The following is a 14,856-nucleotide window of genomic DNA, read 5'->3' on the forward strand; positions in this document are numbered from 1 at the left end:
AGTAGCCGAAGTGCATCTTGCAAGACTAGATCAGAAGTGCATGGTCGACGAAGCAAATGAAAAGTCAAGCGAACTAAATACCACACATCATACAAACCATCCGGAAACTCAAACTTCAAGGAATGACAAGAAGATGGAATTGAAGCCACTACCACCTCACTTAAGGTATTCATACCTTGATGAAGCCCAAAAGCTACCCGTGATAATTGCACAAGAGTTAACTCCTCAACAAGAAGAAAAATTGCTGAACGTACTGAGGAAAAACAAAAGGGCAATTGGGTGGAGTTTGGCGGATCTAGTGGGAATAAGCCCCCAAGTATGCGAGCACCGCATATTTCTTGAAGAAGGAGCAAGACCGGTCCGACAACCTCAAAGGAGACTTAACCCAACCATTCTTGAGGTGGTGAAGAAAGAAGTCACTAAGCTACTTGAAGCGGACATCATCTATCCTATCTCGGATAGCGAATGGGTAAGCCCGATCCAAGTAGTGCCAAAGAAGTCCGGAGTGACAACAATCAAAAACGAAAGTGGTGAACTTATAGCAACAAGAGTGCAGAATTCTTGGAGAGTATGCATAGAATACCGAAGATTGAATGCGGCCACAAGAAAATATCACTTTCCACTACCGTTTATCGATCAAATGCTTGATCGGTTAGCCGGTAAATCATACTATTGTTTTCTTGATGGCTACTCCGGATACTTCCAAATTCATATTGCTCTAGAAGACCAAGAAAAAACCACATTTACTTGCCCCTTTGGAACGTATGCTTACAAGCGTATGCCATTTGGCCTATGCAATGCACCGGCAACGTTTCAAAGATGCATGATGAGCCTATTTGCGGACTTTCTAGAGCAATCGATGGAAGTTTTCATGGATGATTTTAGTGTGTATGGTGAGTCATTTGAGCATTGCTTAGGTAACCTTGAAAAAGTCTTAGAAAGATGCACCAAAACAAACCTTGTCTTGAATTTTGAAAAATGTCATTTCATGGTCAAACAAGGCATTGTTTTGGGACACATAGTATCAAAGGAAGGCATCTCCGTAGATCCGGCAAAGATAAATGTCATATCCAGTTTACCTTACCCCTCCTCCGAGAGGGAAGTCCGTTCTTTCCTTGGACATGCAGGATTCTACCGGAGATTCATCAAGGACTTTAGCAAGGTAGCCTTACCTCTCTCCCGATTACTACAAAAAGACACCGAATTTGAGATGAGCAAGGAATGTATGGAAGCATATGACAAACTCACGGTAGCATTGACACAAGCCCCTATTGTACGAGGACCCAATTGGATACAACCCTTTGAAATCATGTGTGATGCTTCGAACTATGCGATAGGAGCCGCGTTAGCACAACGCGAGGGTAAGATTCCCTATATCATAGCTTATGCTTCCAAAACATTAGACGGAGCCCAATCCAACTACACTACTACCGAAAAAGAACTCTTAGCTATTGTTTTTGCTTTGGACAAGTTCCGAGCCTATCTTCTTGGTTCCAAGGTAGTAGTGTACTCGGATCACGCGGCACTAAAGTACTTGTTGGCAAAAAAGGAATCAAAACCGAGATTAATTCGTTGGGTGCTCTTATTACAAGAATTTGACTTGGAAATCAAAGATAGGAGCGGTTCCCAAAACCTAGTGGCGGACCATTTAAGCCGCCTCGAACACACAAAAGGCGACACCACTCCTATCAATGATTCCTTTCCTTTAGACGCTTTGCATGCAATCTCGGAAATGGTTCCTTGGTATGCCCCAATAGCAAACTATTTGGTTTCACGCACTTTCCCTCCCAATCTCGACAAAAACAAAAAGGATAAGCTGAAAAGCGAATCCAAATACTATATTTGGGATGATCCCTATTTGTGGAGGTGTGGAGCGGACCAAATAATGCGACGGTGCATACCTCAAACCGAATTCCAAGCAATCTTGGACGCTTGCCATGCTTCCGAAGGAGGTGGTCACTACGGGCCCCAAAGAACGGCAAGAAAAATCCTTGATTGCGGATTTTGGTGGCCAACTCTTCTCAAAGATGCTTCTCTCTATTGCAAATCTTGTCCCCAATGTATTAAGTTTGGAGATATTTCCAAGAAGGACGAAATTCCCCAACAAAATATGCTTTTTTGCGAAATCTTTGACGTATGGGGAATCGACTTCATGGGACCATTTCCAAATTCCAATGGCTTTCTCTACATCTTGTTAGCCGTCGATTATGTGTCAAAATGGGTGGAGGCAATCCCCACCCGAACGGATGACGCTAATGTTGTGTATTCTTTTGTGAGGAACAATATCATTTGTCGCTTTGGCGCCCCAAGAGCAATCATAAGTGACCAAGGATCCCACTTTTGCAACAAAAGAATAGACGGCCTCATGAGAAAATATGGCGTCATCGACAAAGTCGCCACGGCTTACTACCCTCAGACAAACGGCCAAGCCGAAGTCTCTAACCGGGAAATCAAGCATGTGTTAGAAAGGATTGTAAAGCCGAATAGGAAAGATTGGAGCATTAAACTCTCCGATGCACTGTGGGCCTATCGAACGGCTTACAAGACACCCATTGGCATGAGCCCCTTCCGGCTTGTATATGGTAAAGCATGTCACTTACCGGTGGAGATTGAACACAAAGCTTATTGGGCCGTAAAGGAGTGTAATATGAGCTTGGGTGGGGCCGGAGTAGAGAGAAAGCTTCAATTGGCAGAATTAGAATGTTTGAGATTGGAAGCTTACGACAACTCTAGACTTTATAAGGAAAAGTTGAAAGCCATCCATGACAAGAACATTAGGAGAAGAGAATTCCAACCCGGTGACCTAGTCCTTCTCTACAATTCAAGGTTGAGATTACTACCTGGAAAGCTTAGATCAAGGTGGGATGGGCCCTACCAAGTGGAGAAAGTAGAACCTTATGGAGTCTACCACTTGCGCCACCCATCAAACCCGGACATCTTCAAGGTAAACGGGCACCGTCTCAAATTGTATAATGGTGAGCAAAGAAAGAACGCCAAGGAATTTGAAGTGTTCCTCTTGAGGGATGCAACTCTTGAACAAACACTATAAGCTACTGAAAGTCCAACTTAAGGACGTTAAACAAAAGTGCTAGGTGGGAGACACCCCACCATGGTAAGATCTTCCTTTGAGATTTGTACATAGACACTTGACTTCATGTTTGTTAGCTAGATTTTAATGACAACTCCCCTTCATTTGTTGACTTCCTTGATAGTTTACCAAGTAAAATGCCCTGCTATAGTGCTTAAGTGGCTGTATGGGGGGGGTTTTTGGAATGTCAAAAGTGGTGTCAACACTTGCAAATTTAGAAAAAAACCACCCCTCTGCGCATGCGCGCACATGGCGCGTCCGCGCACATGGGCGAAATCTGCCAATCGACGCGTAAGCGCACTGTGCGCGTCCGTACCGATTGCCTTGCTGACCCCCCTAGTACATCCTACAGAGAGTTAAGCCACTCTCAAGCTTACACTAAGCCACCGGCCCAGCACCTTTGCCGCGTGCGCGCACCTGGCGCGCACGCGTCCATACAAGGCGAGCACGAAATGCGCGCGCGCGCCGCAGCCGCGCACGCGCCCTTCTAGTCTGCACTCCTCTCTGGGCCACTTCACAGAGAGTTGAGCCCCCTCCAGGCCCTTCTCATGCCTGGGGCACAACCACAAGGACGCGCGCGCGCACTGTGCGCGCGCGCGCCAAAAAGCGCTGAAGCCATCTCTGGTACTTCGTCCAGAGAGTTATGCCACCCCTGTGCCTCTCCTGTGCCGCCAGCCCAAGCGCATGGACGCGCACGCGCACTGTGCGCGCGCGCGCCCCTAGTCCACCTCACTCCCTGCGCAAGCGCGCACCGCGCGCGTACGCGCCAGTGATCGATGCCATCTTTAAAAAAAGGGCACACTTACCCCTTCATTCTCATTCCACTTCTCTTCTTCTTCCATATCCTTCTCCATCTCACAATGTATTATACTAGGCTCCCTCTTAGTCCATTAATCTCTTGTAGTTCTTATTCATTTTGTTGCACCATCTTTTAGGTAGCTTCTTTCTTCCTTTTTTTTCTTCTCTCTTCCTTCTTTCTCTAGTTACTCCCTTGGGATGTCTTTGCTCTCCCCTCTCTTTCAATCCAATTCTTCATGGGCATTTAGGTCCCAAACTCACTTACATGAATAGATGAATGGTTTTGCTTACTTTTCTTGCAATCAATATGCATTATAATCATTAATAATGGATTGTGGAATGTTACATTGCTCTCATTTTCACATAATCACATACTACTTCAAGGATGCACGCCAAGTGTTCGATGAAAGGCACACTTGAATTTTGGACTCATTGTGACTACCTTGCCTCTCAACCAATCACTTTTTGAGTGCATCCCCACTTTCCACAAACCATTCATTCCCATTTTCTTAGCTTGCCTTCCAATTATGGCCCCCAAGGGTGTGCGCTTCTCATGCCTCTTCCTTGCATGCTTAAACTACCCTTGCACCACATGAAAATAATTTGCCTTGCTCTTCACACATTATCCTAGTTACATGTTGCAGCTGTCATGTGACAAAGATACCCATATTTTATGGCATAACTTTTCATTACATAGAGCTCATGTACCTCCACTTCTTTGAGTTTGATATTTTCCATTTCTTGCTTCCACAGGATGGTCATCAAAAAGGACAACGGGAAAGGCCCCAAGAAGCCAGCTTCCAATAAAGTGCGCCAAGAACTAACGGCCAGGCCCCTCCTGAAGAAGACCAAGGGCCCCGTTGACGTTCTAGAGAAGGACAACCCTCCTAAGGATTCAAACAAGTTTCCCAACCGTTACTGCGAACTTGTTTACTCCAGAATGATTGAAAGGAATTACCATCCGGAACCCCTCCTAGTCTTACCGGCTCACCTCAGTCCGATTGTGATGCCACAAATTGACCGGAGGCAATGGAGGTTCCTCTTCAGGCAACCAACGGAGGCCAATCTCTCATGGGTGGTGGAATTCTACTCCAACTTCCACTCACCTCTTCTCACATCAATATTTGTGCGCCGAAAACAAGTGTCGGTCACCGTGGAAACCATCCGAGAAGTCCTTGGGATTGCACCGTCAACGGATGCATATGACGCCTACCAAGAAGTCTTGGCTACATGCGTTGACCGCGCATTCGATTGGAGCGCGATCCTCCGCGTCATTGCTTTACCCGACGCATATTGGATTCGGGGGACCATAAAGCAAAGACCCAAGGGTTTAGATGTCCGCCACCTCACTCAAGAAGCCACGGCATGGGCCCAAATTCTAGCTCACTACCTGCTCCCAAGCACACATGGGTCATCCATCACCGCCGAGCTTGCCTTATTGATATGGTGCATCTTGACCGAGAAACCGGTCGACATTCCGCGTGCCATCCGCCAATCCATGGGGCGCATTCATGCCAAGGGAAATCTACCATTCCCCGCTTTAGTGACGGCATTAGTTGCGAAAGCCGGCGTCAACCGGGAGACTAAAGATAGGCGAACCTCAATACCGGTCGATGGTGATATCATTCCGACCAAGAGATGCCTCAAGCCTCCGGAAGTCACCAAGGACATTGAACTGCCCACACCAACTGGCCACGCTACCACTTCATCTACATCACAAAAATCGGCCGCCCAACGCCTTGAAGACCTTCACAACAAATTAGACCGCTATGCTCATGTGAAGAAGCTTCTAAGCATAATCACCCCACCTATGGAGGAACCCGATATCTCCACCTCCACCGCAACTTCAAGCGGAGATAGCAATGGCATTGGAGATGTGGCACACTCGGCCGAGTGCGCCTAACCTCTAGCACGGAGGACCGTGCTAAGTTTTAAGTGTGGGGAGGTCGGCCGAACGATCTCCGTAGGTAACATCTGAATAAATTAGGATAGGTTGCATGATTAGGTTTTAGTTGGCACCATTCGCATGATAAGTCTGCTTGGTTGGAACAATGAAATTCTCTCTTAGGAAACCAACACTTTGGGGCGACCATGGCATTGCAAATTTTAAATGCTTTGATGCCAAAGTTGCATGAAGAATTATATTTTGGAACATGGGTTTGAAGTTAAGAACACAAGCTTGTGAAATTTGAGCCTAATGGTGTGGTTACATCTTATAACCACTTATTTTTCCTTCTTGTGTGCACTATTCTCTTTCTATGATTGTGATCTTTGAATTGTTTGATTCTTTATGTCCATTATTTGGTGTATTCATGCATTTATATGATTGAGGCCATCATTTCATTAGCTCACTCACCCAAATGGCCTTACCTTCTATCTTCCTTTGTTAGCCAAATTTGAGCCTACGATTAACCCACTTTGTTCTTAATTTAGTACATTACAAGCCTTAAAGCGGAAAATAATAAAAGTCCTTATTTGGATCTTTGATTAGCTTAGGCTAGTGTGTGTGAGTATCATTCAAGTGTGGGAACCTTGGGACATTGGGTGAATAAGAGGGTATTTTGTGTTATTATTGAAAATATTGGGAATTGGGTACATACTCATGTATTGATCAAATGTAAAACCTTATGCATTGACGCTCTTGTATATAAAAAAAAATATTTGAAAAATGAGAAAAACAAAAGAACAAAAGAAAAAAAAGAAAACAATATGGAAAAGAAAAGAAAAAAAAATATAGAAAAAGAAAGAAAAGGAAAAAAAAAAGAGGAAAAATAATAAAAAGGGGACAAAATGCCCCAAAGTGAAGCTCAAGAGGAATCAATGCATAAGTATTGTGAAACGAAAAGAAAATGCATAAGTATGTGGAAAAGTGAGGAATGGATAGTTAGGTTAGCACTTAATTGTATAGGTCATTATATAGGTTAGGTGGGAAAAGTTTAAGTTAATCAAAGATTCAAACCCTAAGTCCACTAGCCATATATGACCCTACCTTGACCCTAACCCCATTACGACCTAGGAAAAGACCTCATGATAATTGTATGCATGCATTGAATAATTGTTGATTGTTAGATGAAAAACAAATCTTGGAAAGCATGATTAGGGGAGAATTGAGAGAATAAACCCCAAACACCGAGTGATTAGAGTGCAAACACTTTGGTGCACGAAATTGTGATCTCTGGTAATGGCTTCTTAGGCCAGATACTCTGATCTAGTTTTACAGTCTGTCACAACTTCGATACAACTAACCAGCAAGTGCACTGGGTCGTCCAAGTAATACCTTACGTGAGTAAGGGTCGAATCCCACGAAGATTGTTGGTATGAAGCAAGCTATGGTCACCTTGTAAATCTCAGTCAGGCGGATATAAAACAGTTATGTGGTTTTCGAATATTAATTAATAAAAAGTAGAAATAGAGATACTTATGTAATTCATTGGTAGGAATTTCAGATAAGCGAATGGAGATGCTTTTCGTTCCTCTGAACCTCTGCTTTCCTGCTATCTTCATCCAATCAGTCTTACTCCTTTCCATGGCTGGCTTTATGCAAGGGCATCACCATTGTCAGTGGCTACATCCCCTCCTCTCAGTGAATAATATGCTCACGCACCCTGTCACGGCACGGCTATTCATCTGTCGGTTCTCGATCATGCTGGAATAGGATTCACCCTTCTTTTGCGTCTGTCACTAACGCCCAGCACTCGCGAGTTTGAAGCTCGTCACAGTCATTCAATCATTGTATCCTACTCAGAATACCACAGACAAGGTTTAGACTTTCCGGATTCTCTTGAACGCCGCCATCATTCTAGCTTACGCCACGAAGATTCCTGTTAGGAGATCTAAGAGATATTCATTCTAGCTTATTTCATGTAGAACGGAAGTGTTTGTCAGGCACGTGTTCATAAGGGAGATGGTGATGAGCGTCACACATAATCATCACCTTCATCACGTTCTTGGGTGTGAATGGATATCTTAGAAGCGAAATAAGAAGAATTGAATAGAAAACAGTAGTACTTTGCATTAATCTTTGAGGAACAGCAGAGCTCCACACCTTAATCTATGGAGTGTAGAAACTCTACCGTTGAAAATACATAAGTGAAGGTCCAGGCATGGCCGTGTGGCCAGCCCCTATGGTCTAAGAACAATGCGTTCAAAGATGTCTAATACAATAGTAAGAGGTCCTATTTATAATAAACTAGCTACTAGGGTTTACATGAGTAAGTAATTGATGCATAAATCCACTTCCGGGGCCCACTTGGTGTGTGTTTGGGCTGAGCTTAAGTGTTGCACGTGCAGAGGCCATTTGTGGAGTTGAACGCCAGTTTCTGTGCCAGTTTGGGCGTTCAACTCTGGTTTTGGATCCTTTTCTGGCGTTGGACGCCAGATTTGGGCAGAAGGCTGGCGTTGAACGCCAGTTTACGTCGTCAATTCTTGGCCAAAGTATGGACTATTATATATTGCTGGAAAGCCCTGGATGTCTACTTTCCAAAGCAATTAGAAGCGCGCCATTTCGAGTTCTGTAGCTCCAGAAAATCCACTTTGAGTGCAGGGAGGTCAGAATCCAACAGCATCAGCAGTCCTTTTTCAACCTCTGAATCTGATTTCTGCTCAAGTCCCTCAATTTCAGCCAGAAAATACCTGAAATCACAGAAAAACACACAAACTCATAGTAAAGTCCAGAAATGTGAATTTAACACAAAATCTATTAAAAACATCCCTAAAAGTAACTAGATCCTACTAAAAATATACTAAAAACAATGTCAAAAAGCGTATAAATTATCCGCTCATCACACTTCCGACGAGGGTTCGATGCTCAATCCTTTGATTCCCGGCTCTCGCGAGCATTCCTCATGCAAGCTTGCACATATTGCATTTGATGCTTAGAAAGTGGCAAGTCCTATGCTTTGACCACCATCGTATCCCATGTGCTCGCATATGTCCTAAGAAGGTTAATTTGCTCCCAACCAAGTGGATAGTGGCACTAGTCATAGTTGCATGCATATAAGTAGGTTGCACTTCATGAGTCTTATACTTTTGCAATCCCTCGGTCTTCTGTGTTTCCTTGCATTTCTCTAAGCATGAGGACATGCTAGAATCTAAATGTGGGGAGGTTGACGAACCCCAATTTGAGGGTTTATCTTGTGCTGATTTCAGGGGTTTTATCAATGATTCCACACACTTTCTATATGAAAATACAAGATTTTGCATTCCTTTCTTAGTTTCGCCTCATGAATGAAAACATGCTTATTTCGCACTAAAATAGATACATTTCTAATCTTCTCTTGATGCCATTCGATGCCGTGACTTGTGTGTTAAGTGGTTTCAGGATATAGAGTAGGAATGGACCGAAAGAGAGGAGGAAGACGGGTACAAAGGAAGGAAGCATGAGGATTAAGCTTTGGAAATTTCCGCATGGGCGCGTGCGCGCACCTTGCGCGCCCGCGCGGATAGGGCAACGTGGAGCCAAAGCCAAGAGCCGGCTTGAGAAGCGGCTAAGCCAGGATCTTCATGGGCGCGCACGCGTACATCACGCCTCCGCGCATATTACAAGACGTCTCAACGGCGCGTGCGTGTACCTTGCGCGTGCGCGCCGATTTGCGAATATGATTTTTTAAGAAGTCACGTGACTTAGGCGTGGAGGCAGTTAAGGATCCCACTTTTGGGGAAACACCTTGGCGGGAAAAGCTTAAGAAGACCAAAGGAGCAAGGGTTAAGGACACTTAGTTAGTTCATTTTCTAGATCTAGATATTTTGGGGAGAGGAGAGTTAGTTACACTTTTTGGGAGAAGAAGAGGGAGATTCCAAGCTTCACTAGGGTTCATCCTCATCTAATTTCTGAATTTTCAATGACTTTTTGGTGAGATCCATTACAATTCTCACTCCACTTTGTTCATGTCATAGATTTTCTTCTCCAATTTCAAGTAGTAGATGCAATTGATCAATTCTCATAGATCTAGAATTCAACTTTGTAATTTTGGATTTCGTCTCTATTTTGGACTTTCATTGCTACTCTTTGAGACTTGTTGTTAGATCTTTGTGTTGCAATACTTTCAATTCGACTTTCCTTCTCATTTTACTATGACTTTCCTTCTTGCTCATCACATGTTTGATAAAATGACAACACTAGCTATGGAATAGAATTTTCACACTTGGCATAGGGTTTGGTCCTTGGAAGAAGTTGAATAGTTGTATCAATAGTTGATTTGGAATTAGGGATTGCTAGTTGGCTTGGAGTGCACTAAAGCTAGATTCCCATAAGGTGAAGCTAGGACTTGTGACTCAAGTTGATTGCTTTCATTTGACTTCCCTCTATACCTAGGGGATAACTAAATGAAGCAAGGCCTAATTGTCGTCAACATTGAATAGACTATAAGGATAGAATTTCTAATGCCAACCCTAAGCCAAGTCTTTTGATAATTGATTGTTTGTTTCTCATTACTTTGCTAAAACCTTCAAAGAATTCCAACAAGGCTTACTAAATCAATAAGATGCACACTTTGGCAATTCCAAGGGAGAACGACTCGGGAGACTAGTACTCTCGGATATAGATTGTAGATTTGTTTGATGAAGGATTTTGCGTCGGTTTAGACTATACTACGATTGATCATTTGATAATTTCTATACCGGCAAAAATTCATTTGTCACTAGGCACCTTGTAGAAATGGGCGAGAGGAGGGCACATATATTCCTAAGGGCCACTGAAGATGACCCAAAGAACAGCAAAAAAGCTGCTGGGTTGAAAGGGAAAGTAATCATAAAGGCAAGTGAGAAGAGGGCTACGGGAAAAGAAACAATCATCGAGGAAAAGCCCACAGTAAGAGGAGGAAACCAAAGGTAACAGAAGCCTCAATTTCCATGATCAGAGGATAAAGGATGTCAAGCTAGTGACAATAAAAGAGCGCTTGTTGGGAGGCAACCCAACTGGAGGTAACTATCTTTTCATATCTATTTCAATAAAAAGGTTAGTTAGTTTTATCTATGTTGCAAGAAGCTAAGTTTGGTGTTACACACCAAAACAATTTAAAGGAGAATGAAGGATTCTAAGTTTGGTGTTCCACCAAAATCTCATTTAAAAGTATACTCTCACCTCTTGCATAATGATAGCTCCAAGCAATCAGACAAATTATTCAACTAGTTAATTGCTTCTTAGTTTTGGTTCCATAACCTTTAGCAAGGCCAAAAGAATTTATAAATGTACAACCTGTTGCATTAGAGATAGTGGCAAGGAATTAAGTTTTGTGTTCCCACACCAAATTAAATCCAAAAGCCACACTCAATTCATGCAGACTAACCAGTCACCTAAGGACTTGAGAAGCAAGCAACTTTTGAGAATTGTGCAGGGAACTAACCACCAGTTGAAGACATTATGCATCATAACTCAAAAGGGGCACAACAGAAGGAAGGACAAAGGAACTGCAAACCAATCGGTTGTATCTATACTTAACTCTTGCTGTTGAGAAATGCTTTGACTTATGTCTTGCTAAAGTGTTCATCTAGTACAAGTATAATCACTCTTTGCAATAAGTGAGCTAGTCTATGTATGTACTTGTGTGTTTATTTTCACTTAACTAAAAGCATGCTTTGTTCCCTGCATCTTTAATTCAATAAAAGAAATGTTTGAAATGTGAAGTGAGATAGTTCTTTGTTAGCTGGGAGTACAATAATAGTAAGTGGTGGTATGTATGTGTGATTTATGATAGCTCACTTTTAGTGAATAAAAGAACTAGACTGTCTTCTTTTAAGTAGAGAGTAGCTAACTGTCTATGAATCTCAATCAAATAAAAGTCCTTAGTTAAAAAGAAAAAGCCAAAGGTGGCAACAAAAAAAAAAGAGAAACAAAGCTAGACACCAATAGCTTGAACCTTAGAATATATGCCTGTGGTGTCTTTGTACTAGGATCTGCTTGGATTATTAAGTTCTTTGGAGTGCATCAACACTTGGTGACTTGGGTTAACTAACCCGGGATCATCAACTAAAAGTCCACTATCAAGAGCAACCTAACTACAAGGCATTTAGTAACCCAAAGAGGTGCTGGGCATCAATGCTCTAAGAAGGAATGTGAGCCAAGAGTCTATAGTGAATAATGTGTCAAGCATAAAGAAAGAAAAGAGCTTGTTACACATGACACTGAACTAGAGCTTATAAAAAAAATAAAAATAAATAATAATAATCAAGGACAAAGGAATAATGAGAGGTCATAGCAGTGTGTTGCTTGATACTTGGAAGAGGCTTTCTAGGCCTAAATGTCAATAAGAAGTGAGTATTTACATATCTACATAAAACCCCATGAGCTACCAATAATACTCTGCTAGCATAAACATCCTCTCCCATTTCATTCTTTCTTCTCAATAATTCCTTTCTTGCTTGGGGACAAGCAAGCTTTAAGTTTGGTGTTGTGATGACAAGTCATCTTAGCCTAGTTTCACTAGTCTTTTTCTTTTGTTTTCAATAGATTTTATGCACTTTCTTGAGCCATAAGTAAGCCAATTGGGTAGAATTTCATGTTTCCTTTTATTCAATCAACCATGGATAAATTAATGCATTTTCATGAGATTTTGTGCTAAAATTGTCATATATTATGAAAGAGAAACAATCTCATGATTTTGATCATAGCTTTGATGTTTTTGATTGATTGATGATAGGTGAAAAGAGCTTTGAAGAGGGTTAAAGAAAGAAGGAATGGCAAAGAGCAAGAGAGGACAAAAAGCTTGAGCCAAAGTTTGCCTCAAACTTTAGCTCAAACGTGAGGAAGAGCTTGACTTCACCCAGGGAGCAAAAAGTTTGCGCCAACGTTTGCCTCAAACTTTGAGTCAAACGTTGGCGCCACAAAAAGAAGACCCAGGGAGCAAAAAGCTTGCACCAACGTTTGCCTCAAACTTTGAGTCAAACGTTGGCGCCACAAAAAGAACACCCAGGAGAAAAAAAGCTTGCGCCAACGTTTGCCTCAAACTTGAGGTTAAACGTTGGTGCCATTTGAGTATGAAGAAGAGTCCCCGATTGAAGGCTTGATTGAGCCACGTTTGCGCCAACGTTTGCCTCAAACGTTGGGCCAAACGTTGGCCAAAGGACATGCAAGGGAGGATCCACGTTTGAGCTCAAGTTTGACCTCAAACTTTGAGCCAAACGTGGATGACAGCATGGGAGGCAATCTGCTACAAAAAGCTTGAGTCAAAGTTTGCCTCAAACTTTGACTCAAGCTTTAATGGTTCATGGCCCGGTTCTGACCCGGTTCACAATTGGGTTTCTTTCCAACTCCAAGGGCAATCAACAGAGGCTTCTGTCAACCCAATTCCATCAAGAGCAAGGGCCCAATCAAGGCTTGAAGATCATTTGAAGAGAGTGTATAAATAGCTTAGAATTTAAGTTTTTCAGGAGCTTTTCCTTTTAGTTTTGCTGGGTAGTTTTGGAGAGCTTTTCGTTAGGAGTTATTTTGAGATTCTGAGTCTTGGGGAAGGAGAATTGAATTCTCTTCCTCTTAGTTTTCTTGTTTTCAATTTCCTTTATACTTGTCTTGAATCTTGGGTTGAAGAATTGAGGAAATTCTGTCTCAATCTCACCTTGAGATCTCTTTCTGTTTTGATTTACTGCATCATTGAGAATTTACGATTTCACTTCTTTTCTTCTACTGCTTGATCTTTACTTTTCTTGCAATTGATTTCTAAATTTGGATCTAGGAAGGCATTGAGATCTAGACTTGGTTATCTAGTCTCTTGGGTCCTGAGATCTACATCTTTCAATTTCAATTTCCTTGTTTCATTGCTACTCCAAGCTTATTTTCATTTTCATTTAAGATCTGGTCTAACTGAATCCATCTTTTACATTTCTGTTTGTTGAATTTTACTTTTCCTTGTTTAATTTCTGCAAATCACACTCCCAATTCCCTTTTACAATTCAAGCAATTTACATTTCTTGCACTTTAAGATTCAGCCATTTACATTTCTTGCATTTTAAGTTTCTGTAATTTACATTACTTGCTCTTTAAGATTCAGCTTATTTACTTTCTTTGCTCTTTAATTTCCTGTAATCTACCCCTCTCCCTTTACATTTCAAGCAATTTAGCTTCTGCAATCACAAATCACCCAACCAACACTCGGTTAGCTTGACTAAATCAATCACTAAACTAAAATTTCTCAATCCTTCAATCCCTGTGGGATCGACCTCACTCACGTGAGTTATTATTACTTGATGCGACCCGGTACACTTGTCGGTGAGTTTTGTGTTGGATCGTTTTCCACACATCAAATTTTTTGGCGCCGTTGCCGGGGATTGAAATAGATTGACAATGATTAAGTGAAGTGGAGATCTAGATCAAGCACTTTTTCTTTTCTGTTTCTTTAATCTTTGACTAACCCACTAACTGTTTGAATTTTTGCTTAAGCTAACTAAAACCCCACTTTAGCAATAGAGTGGAGTTCTTCTGGTTTTTCTAACTCTGTGTGAATCCTATGCCGTTGCTTGATTGAATATACGAGAGAAACAATTTTCTCCTATTGATCTTTCAAGTCTACTAACTGTTTGACATATTGTGTCAACTAACCCTCTAACCATATTTTGGTATGAGTATATTCAATCTTCATTTAGACTATTTGTGATTGTGCAGATCATGGAGGGGAACTCAACGAATTCTAGTAAGCAGGGGAGTAATATCCCTACCTTAGATGATAATGCAACCCATACTTTGAAGCACCCACTAGTCACCATGAACGACGTTGCTCAATGGTTTGAAGCTTTCCCACAAGGAAACATCATCGGATGGGAAGAACTAATGAGTGAACTCCTAGCCAAGTTGAAACCACCTCAGGGAATTGTTAAACCAGAGGTAGAAGTGCAACCATTCACATAAGAGAAGAAAATTGAAGGTGTCCGTGCAGTCATGAACCAAAACAAGCAGATGCATCAGCAGACTCTACAACACCTAGATATGATGATCAGAAAAATCAATGAGCTGCGAAATGATATAGTACATGCATACAACC

The sequence above is a fragment of the Arachis hypogaea genome, chromosome 20 (assembly GCF_003086295.3).
Source record: "Arachis hypogaea cultivar Tifrunner chromosome 20, arahy.Tifrunner.gnm2.J5K5, whole genome shotgun sequence".
NCBI classification, from domain to species: domain Eukaryota; kingdom Viridiplantae; phylum Streptophyta; class Magnoliopsida; order Fabales; family Fabaceae; genus Arachis; species Arachis hypogaea.